Source organism: Dendropsophus ebraccatus, chromosome 11, assembly GCF_027789765.1.
Source record: "Dendropsophus ebraccatus isolate aDenEbr1 chromosome 11, aDenEbr1.pat, whole genome shotgun sequence".
NCBI classification, from domain to species: Eukaryota; Metazoa; Chordata; class Amphibia; order Anura; family Hylidae; genus Dendropsophus; species Dendropsophus ebraccatus.
The window spans coordinates 25,441,928-25,452,058 of NC_091464.1; the positions used below are offsets into that span (position 1 = coordinate 25,441,928).

At 41.0% G+C, this 10,131-nt stretch overlaps 1 protein-coding gene across 1 annotated transcript in view; it reads left to right on the top strand.

Annotated features, from left to right (window-relative positions):
* The window catches only part of LOC138767275 (potassium voltage-gated channel subfamily A member 1-like), a 57,671-nt gene extending 47,846 nt beyond the window's left edge, over positions 1–9,825 (top strand). Inside the window, exon 2 of the mRNA XM_069944703.1 lies at positions 9,741–9,825. The gene's annotated coding sequence lies outside the window, so the exon portion shown is untranslated. The remainder of the gene's footprint in view (positions 1–9,740) is intronic.
* Positions 9,826–10,131: the final 306 nt, after the last annotated feature.

A 10,131-nucleotide genomic window follows, 5' to 3' on the forward strand; every position in this document is an offset into this window, starting at 1 on the left:
CATGGATGCCAATCAAGGCCCAGCAGTAGTCAATATGGATGCCAGTTAAGGCACAGCAGGAACCAATATGGAGGCAAGGGCAGGCACAGCAGTAGTCAGCAGTAGTCAACATGGATGCCAGTTAAGGCCCAGCAGTAGCCAACATGAAGGCAAGGGCAGGCACAGCAGTAGTCAACATGGATGCCAGTAAAGGCCCAGCAGTAGTCAACATGGATACCAGTTAAGGCCCAGCAGTAGCCAACATGGAGGCAAGGGCAGGCCCAGCAGTAGTCAACATGGATGCCAGTGAAGGGCCTGCAGGAAAAATACTTGTGGTCCCACTAGTTTTGGGGGTCTGTGGGATACAATCCAGTAGTGGCTGCACATATACACACTCTGTGAAACCACCTTTACTCTGAGCAGTGAAGTTCTATGCAGGTGTACTAAAAATCCCAGCAATACAATGTATTACCCACTAGTTTTGGGGGGCTGTGCTATACAATCTGGTAGTGGCTGGACCTAGACACACTCTGTGACACCCCCTTACAATGAGCAGTGAAGTTCTATGCATGTGTACTACAAATCCCAGCAATTCAATGTAGTACCCACTAATTTGGGGGGCTGTGCTATATAATCTGGTAGTGTCTGGACCTATACACACTATCTGACACCCCCTTCCAATGAGCAGTGAAGTTCTATGCAGGTGTACTACAAATCCCAGCAATACCATGTAGTACAGCAGGACCACCAGCCACAAAATCAAAAGAGTACACTGAGGACTTCTTAGGGGTCTGTATGCAACACCTAGTGTGCTGGTTAAATCGTGGTAGCAGTACTGCAAGTCCCAGCCAGCAGTCTGTAGTAATACTATTAAAAAATTGGGCTGTTTGTTTGTATTGCTAGTATATACCCTGCCTACTGGAACGCTAAATCCTACACTGACACTCTCCCTGACCAGCAGCAGCTCTGTCCCTAATCTCTCACAGCATGCGTCTGAAGCGAGCACTGCCGGCGCCGAGTTTTATATGGCATGGTCATCTGATCTGGCCAACCAATCGCTGCTATCGACATGTATGGGTCCCACGTCATCGCAAGATGTACCAAAGAGTATCCTGCATGTTTATTGGCAGAGAAATAGTGCGCAAACTTACAGGAAACGGATGATGAGATTTTCTCGAGTATTGCGAGATGCTCGTCCGAGTAACGAGTACCATTGAGTACCCTAATACTCGATTGAGTACCAAGCTCGGATGGGCATGCTCGCTCATCACTAATGGGGAACCTTCGGACCTCCAGCTCCAATTATAGCAAAACTATAATTCCCATCATGCCGGACAGGGAAAGCTAAAGCTGTTGCTGTCCAGGCATGATGGGAATTATAGTTTAGCAACAGTTTGAGGGCCTTAGGTTCTCCATCCTTGCCTTAAATTAACCTTACCATAGGTCATTATGATTCCAAGTAGACATTTATTTTTATTTCAGTAGACCTCTCCATTGGTGAGATATAAACCTTTTTTGTGAATCTAAATGAGACTCAAGAGCTCAGGGGGTGCCCCCCAGCACAGCTAGAGTCCATGTCTATCTCATCTCCTCTTAGTGCCCCATGGCCTGCTTGCATCTCTTCTCTATGTTACTGACAGCTACTAAATAAAGAGGACATGGGCTGGACTTACCAGAGTGCTTGCCATTCTGGTGGTTTTGGATACAAAAGGGTTTAGATCCTGCATGGAGAAGACTACTGAAATAAGGAAGCTACTATATGCCTTGAATCGTTACAGCCCATTTATAAATGTAGGCACCAAATTTGATTTGTGCCACTACTCTCAGAAAAGTAGATAAAATGTTTTTTTTGCTATGGGGCCCTATGAATCCTAGCTATGCCCCTGTCTCAATGAGTGTCAAAAGTTTCTTTTTTATGACATGTTCTTCTAAGAATCATCTGATGTAAGCAATCTGTTCACCTTTGTCTAACCTTGTTTGGGTTCACTCTGCAAGTAGCTGCAAGAAGCCTGTTTTCCTAATTTGACAGACATATAAACCACATTGATATGGTATAATTTTCACAAACACCATAAAAAAAATCATCACTGCCGACATAAAAAAAAAATCTGCAAGGATAGACAGTGCAATTGCTCTTTGACTTTATTTAATGCTTCCCAAATGACTCTCACTGCGTATAGTTTATCTATAGTTTGTCTATGTCTATAGTTTGACCTCTAGATGGAGCTCATGTAACAAGTAATGTGAATTAGGTCACTCTGTACTGTATATCCCTATCACATGCACATGAATACTGTATATAGCTCACCTTACATGCCAGGCTGATCCAATTCAAACACTTTGAATGTTATTTATATAATAGCCGTCTCATATATATACACTGTATTTAGAACATATTAATACAATGTGGCCGTATTTCCAGCTGGTTAACAGGACATCACAGTAATGTGGTCAAAGGCAGATTCACCCATTCTTTGTGCCATACAGATAGTTAGCCAATGGCTTCCTCTGATCAGGAGCATTGCCCAGGCGATCTGTTTGCAGAAATGGTAGAGCAGAGATCCTATGGGAACTCCTGCCTGCACTGCTTGTTGCTGGTATTGTTGAGTAATCTTGCTGAACTTTTTCGGATTCTGCAACGTTCTCCGAGCCTGAACATTCAGCATTTGACTCCTGGCGGCTGAAGAAGTTGGATGCAGTCCTAGGGAGTCTTGGAAAACATGGTTATGGCAGTATCCTACTTTCCTTGCAGCATTAGGGTGGGTTTACACTACGGAATCCGTGGGGATAAGTTCTGGCAGATTCCGTCTTTTGTACCCACTCACGGCGGCACGCATATCCGTCCGTGCCATAGGCACTGTTATATGGCCGGGCGGATTAAGCCATCCGCCAAAAGAATTGACATGTCATTTCTTTTGGCGGATGGTGGAATTCGCCCGGCCATAGAATGGTGTCTATAGCACGGGCGGATATGTGCGCCACCGTCAGCGGGTACGAGCGACGGAATCCACTGTAACTTATCCGCGCAAATATCGTAGTGTGAACCCACCCTAAGGCACAGCATCCAACTTAATATATATATATATATATATATATATATATATATATATATATATATATATAAATCTATATATATTGTTATATATATCAATAATTGATAATAACAATATCAAGTAAGCATGTTATAAAGTGTTATTGTTCATGAGTTAATAATATATTCGGCCACTAGATGGCATATGAGATGTTCTCACTGCAGCTATTATATAACATAATAACAAAGACCTTTACTAAATATTTATACATTAGACATTGTGTCTGCCTCATTGGAATTAGCAGGTGCCACTGCGCTGTCAATAGATACAATAAGGAAGCCTATTGCTAACAACTAAGGGTGATTTCACACAGGGCTTAAAAGCAGCAGATGTGCTTAACTATCCTACTTGAACACAATAAGGCCATGTTCACATGGCGTAAGACAGAATGGCCGATTTCAGAGAAGACAGTTAAATGTACACACAACGGTGTGCGGCCGCATCCGAATTCCCCACTGCACACAATGGAGCGTTTGGCCGGAGCCAAACTATTCAATGAATAGTGCCGCAGAAAACTGTTCGGAGCGTATACTATGTGATTCTATTCATTCACAATACAACGTATGTTTTGAGTAAATCATGACCGTTGTTGCAAATTGCAACAACGTCCGTGATTTACACAAAACATACGTTGTGTGAACATAGCCTTAATCTGCATAATTCCAGTCCTTTGTGAAAGCTCCCTAATATACACATAGATATGACTGCATTTGTGGAAATATCTGAGCATTTATTTATTTCTATATTATACTTTTACATTTATTTCTCCTAATATACCACATTGATGTGCTAACAAATTGAAAGAGTTGGGTAGGGAGGAAGCTTCATTGCAGATCCCTGGAATATGCTCTTACAGGAGACAGAGCCCTAACTGATGCCACCTGCTCTCCATTGTAGCATGGCTACTCAGCGTGTCTATAGATGGCCATTGTGGCCTCCATATGGCTGCTATACATTAGTGTATTAGTATAAGTAAAAGAGAAAGGGATTTGTTTTTTGCCTTGGGAACCTATAAGTGACAGATAACACTGTATGGCACCCATCACAGCCATCTCTTAAAGGTATGTGTCATGAGCATTTTATGATGTATCTCTTACAAGGATGCCACAACAGCCTTTGGGTGATGGATGCCATAAAGTGTAATCCATCACCCAAAGGCTATTATGGCATTTTTTCAACCCGTTAACGACTGGGTCTTTTTACCTGTTTACCATACAGTTTTAGGCTATGTTCACACTACGTAAAAGTACGGCCGTTGTTGCCGATGGCAATGACGGCCGTACTTTCGGCGCAGTGGAACAATGCCTTACTTTCAATGTACGTTCACAAAGTGTGAACATGGCCTTAGGCTATGTTCACACTACGTAAGTTTCATATTAATCACGACCGTTGTTGCTGATTTGGAACAACGGCCATGATTAATATGAAACTTACATTGTGCTGCCGTCTATGAAATAACGGCCGGAGTATATTTAAGTATATTTACATAGTATACACGGGTGTGCTGCATCCGAATTCAGCAGAAGTGAAGATCATCCGGCCAGTACTGCAGTATCGGCCGCGATGATCTTCAGTAACACCAGCCGTTCTGTGACCCGGCCGGATCACAGAATGGCCGGTGTTATACATATTGTGAACATGGCCTAACAGTGTTCACTTATGGGTCTTATTCCTGTTTATATGTCCTAAAAGCCAAGGAACAGAGAAATAGCCAGTAAGACATTTATTAGGTATTTGTTATACATGTGCGGTAAAAAATAACTACAATGTATGTAGGATCCTCAATTGGTTGACAGTTGTCATTTGTTGCAGTGAGCCTTCTGTAACATGCAGCAAGTGTGTTTATATGCACCGTTTCAGCTTAAGGTTATGTTTCCACTACGGGATCATATCGGTATTTCGGGAAAAGAGGTTGTCTAGTGATAATTACAGCTACAAATAATTATCATGATTGTTATTTGCTGTTGTCAATGTTAACAGATGGTCGCCTTTTCCCGCTATGATCCCATAGTGGGAACATAACCTAAGACTGGGTTCACACACTGTAACATAAAGGTAAAAATGCAGCCATATTTTTAACATAATATATATACAGTAATGATATACAGTATATGGCTAAGTTTACACAACTTGAAAATTCATTAAACAACGGCCGTAGTTGCAGTTTTGTAACCACGGCCATTATTTAATGAATCGGTCGATCGTCTTGAAATCCAAGGGATCCCGGCCAGAGTGTAAAGCAGACAATGTAAAGTGCGGCTCCAGACGCACTTTTCATTGTCTGCTATGGTTAATTGGAATGCGAGCACACTCAAATGTGTCCACATTCCAATTAAGAAGAGAAATGAAGTTCATCCAGCCGGGATGAACTTCACAGATAGCGTCCGTTTTGGGACAGGGCCGTGTCACAGAACAGCCACTGTCTTACACGGCCTAATAATGTACTCCATTAATGTCAATAAGAAATTGGCCAGCGGTGCACACACCATATAGAGTAATACCATCCAAATGCTTATTATTTACCACTTGCTTCTGCAAAATACGGCCGTTTTTTATCTGTATTTTTTTTGTTTTGTTTTTTATATATTAAATATGAACAAATTTAAAATTTACTTTTACACTGGGGCAGGCATATAGGGCAGTGTATGGCAACAACCACACAATGTCTTTGTTTGGTCGTTTGCCGGACGTTTCTTTTTGATAAACAACAGCGTTATTTGGCCGAGAAATGTTTTGTGGTCGTGGCCTATGTGTTTGTATAGTAAGCCATAACCAATATGTTTGTGAGAAGGAGTCAGTTTGTATTTTGAGCAGATGGAGTCGGCTGATTATTAATTATTTTAAAATAGATGGATTATTTACCAGAAGCAACTAAGGACCCTATTACACCAACAGATTATCTGACAGATTTTTTGAGCCAAAGCCAGGAATGGACTATAAACAGAACATGTAATAAAAGAAAGACTGAGATTTTTCCTCTTTTCAAATCCATTCCTGGCTTTGGCTTCAATAAATCTGTCAGATAATCTGTTGGTGTAATAGGGCCCTAAATCACGATTGGGGGGGAGGGTGGAACTATACAAGGTGGGACTGGTCTGGCTGCCACTTTTTTTTTCTTCCTTTTTTTTCTCTTCTTAAACGGGTAGTCCAAAGACCAAAAAAAATTATTTTTTTGTTTGTGCTCATAGGTTGCTTTAATATAACTTTATTAAAATAAATATATATTTTCTTTATGCTCTGCTCAAGCACTTGTGCACAGTCTTGTTCCCCCTATGTACCGTATTTATTCTTATATACAGTACCTGGAGGGGGCTGCCCATAGCTATAGCACAGCAGCTTTACCACTCCCTGTGGAGAGGCTGTAGCACTGTACTATAACTATGGGCGGCTTTCCCCTTGAGTACTGTATATACGCATATGCAGCAGCACTTGATCAGAGCAGGGATCCAGGAACTGCAATGCTTAGACAGCCCTGCAGTTCCCGACATAAATGTTAGTGGCAGCAGAGGGGCCAGTCAATGGAACTATATAAATAAAGAAAAATGCATACAGGTATGTTTTAAATTGAATGTTAGTAATAATTGTATTAACATACGTAGGTATAGTAGTGGATGTCAGCTCACCTGTCTTTGTCCCGGACCAATTGTGGAGCAGAAAGCCGAATAGCCAGTCCGCTGATACAAGAAACTTTCAAAAAGGGGGAGGTGAATGGATCCAGCACTTCCAAAAATAAAAGTGAATACTGCTAAAACTTTGTACTTTATTCCATCTTGATTAAAAAGCTGAGATGCACTTCAACGAGTGCAATGGCTAGACGACGCGTTTCACCCATGCTCGCTTAATCATGTCTGACACGATTAAGCGCGCATGCGCGAAACGCTTCGTCTAGCCATTGCACTCGTTGAAGTGCATCTCAGCTTTTTAAGATGGAATAAAGTACAAAGTTTTAGCAGTATTCACTTTTATTTTTGGAAGCGCTGGATCCATTCACCTCCCCCTTTTTGAAAGTTTCTAGTAATAATTGTATGTCAGCCATTGTATAGCACTTCAGGGCACATTTATCACCTGTGCAATTTTTCATGTGCTTGTACAGTTTTCCTGTGCTGTGCAAAACCCTCCAGTCTGTGCGCAAATTTCATAAGGCAGACAAGCTTTGATAAACCATGCACAATTTTTGCAACACCCCCCCCCCCCCACACACACACACACTTTTTTTTTTCTTTTTTGCTAAAACAAAAAATATTGCTGAATTATTATTATTGCTGCACAAGGTAATTATGCTGAGTTTTGGCAATGTATGCTAACAAATCCTGCTGAAAGGATGAACATACCTTTTATGCTGTTAACATAATGGTTAAGACATTGTATTTTTCATTAAAGTTCTATTAAGAGACTGTTTAAACTCATTTTTCTTATATTTAGACATAAAAAACTGAAAATGAATGGGTGTCATAGTGTCATTGACTGGGGCCTTTCAGTTTCTATTAATAATAGATTCGGGATATAATAAGTACCTGCAGTTTGTATTTTAGCAGTATTACCATTAGAATGCTGTATTTATTCTGGGAACTCTGAGTGGTAAATCAATAGTCATAACATAGTTATAGAGGTAAAGGAAATAATACACAAAGAAAATAGAAGATAAAATATATATATATATATATGTATATATGTATATATATATATATATATATGTTACTATTTACACTAAAGCCTTTGATGCTGAGGGTATTGAAGTTGACTTCTGAATATAATTTGATAGTCACTTGATGTCAATGGTACTGACTTGTGGCATGTATCTGATGCCTGCTGCATGGCATAGGCACCACTTCATCTTCAGATGTGATCTGTCACAGATTCTTCTGCAGGCATGGAGGTTGAAGTTAATGTTTGCCTCTGTGGCTGTCATTGTGTTTGTGTGTTTGTGTGTGTGTGAGGTAGTGTATTCCACTTTCTGGCTTGCAGTGATTTCTGTCTAAGCAGCTCCATTATAGTCTATGGGGCTGCCTGGACAGAGATGATGGACAGTGGGGGTGTGCAGTGTGCTCAGGGTCGGCATCAGCACAGGGCTTACCTAGGTAAGTGTCAGTGCCCCAGACCCTCCAAGGGCCCAGAGAGGGAGAGGGGCCAGTGTTCTAATGTTCGGCCCACTAACTGTAGTGCAGAGTGAGCGGGCCAAATATCAGACGACACAAGAGATAGAGCAGGACCTGCACAGGGAGAGAAAAGAATGAAGGACCTGATCACATGACCCAAAGGTCCTCAACCATACAGTGTGGAGAGCAGCTTGACAGAGAGGAAGAGGGAGAAGAATGAGCTGTAATTGCTGCATGTCAGTGTCTGAGTGTGTCTGTGTCAGTTTGTCAGTGTCAGTCAGTGTGTGTGTGTGTATGTGTGTGTGTGTCAGTCAGTCAGTGTCTGGGTAAATAATGTGTGTTTGTGTATGTTAATGGTGTCTCAAGTGATTGTGCATATTGTGTGGATGATGAGTGACCCGCTGAGGGCCCTCAAAAACCTGGAGCCGGCCCTGAGTGTGCTGTTCCCCGCTTATTCTGCTGATCAGTATTTTTCTCCGGATCTGACTGAATACCAGTGGAGGGAGAAGTTGGAAGGCTGCCTGAAAAACATGGATACAGCCTATAGCCTATGGCTGTATCCATGTTTTCCCAGACTCCCTAGGGCTACATCCAACTTCTTCAGCCTCCCGTAATCAGATGCTGAGCACTCTAAATATGATCTGATAAGTAATACATTATATAGACATTTGTACAGATATTTATTATATTTCACCCTATACACAAATGAACTCGCCTTAACAGAAGGTGCAAGTTGTCTGAATAAAGAGAGAGGACAAAGCCCCAACCAAACACATGGCTCTGGTCACACATTACCTTCCCAAGAACAGTTGAAATCTAATCTTTCTCTCCCCTGTTATCTGTTATTATAAGAGATCAGGCTTACTTTAATGTTTATAGTCGGTTTTATTGCCTAACTCTATTGCAGTAATTGCATACACACAGACTGAAACATGGTGGGAAACAGAAAAATGTGATATGCTTTAACTTAAAGTCTCATCTAAATGTCACTTTGCAAAAATTAAGTATCATAATTATAAGAAATTCTGTAATAGGTTTTATTAAGCAAAATAATTTACTTCTGTACTCAAAAAGCTCTTTTCCTACCGTCCCCCCTCACTTTAGAAGAAGCACGTTTTCTGTGTCCATCATGGTCTATGGAGGGTCCGAGGGGGATGAATGAGCATGGTGAGAAGAAAAGGCAGCCCTGCACAGCACAACATCCTGCAATCTTATGTCACCAAGTTTCCAGACCAACACAGAGCTTTCTGACCTGTGAATCCAGTGTTTTATGTAGCCAGACAATCTCCAAACTGCAGGGCTACTTGTCTGCTCTACCTGCTTACTCATTCCCCTATCAAAGAGGAGGGGGGGGTCTGCAAAATAGCTTTTTAAGTACAAAAAGAAGCTTAAACACAGTCTTAAAGGGGTTGAAATGCAGGGGTACATCTAGGGGCTTGGTGGGGGTATTTTAATAATGGGAAGAACTGAATCTTTGCCCTAGGTTATGTACGCTATTTTGTATAATAAATGCAGTTTGTCCCAATCATTATATAACAGATTCACATTACACATGTTTTTAATCTCTTCACAGTAAAAGAAGATTTCCAAAGGCCTGCATCGTATGTAATGCAAGATTGTTTGCCTTAGTCGTTTTCCAGAAGCTGGGAAATGTAGAAAAAAAACATGTAGAAAACATGTAACTTTTTGAAGAAATACATGTCACTGAAGAAGCCTCAAACGACAGATCTACACCGAATGAAATGAACAAAATGTGGAAGACTCTTTGAGAAGAGACACTGCAGTTCGTGAACCAATATGAGACTAGATCTCTTAGTAATATTTTCTTTCTATTTTTATATTTTTTTGGTTCTACACAAGTGCATTATGTTGAAGAAATTTTGTTGTAATCTGAAACACACTCGGATTTGGTGCAATATGTCTTAGGAGGAAAAGACAAAATCTAGATGCAAAAAATTGTGTTT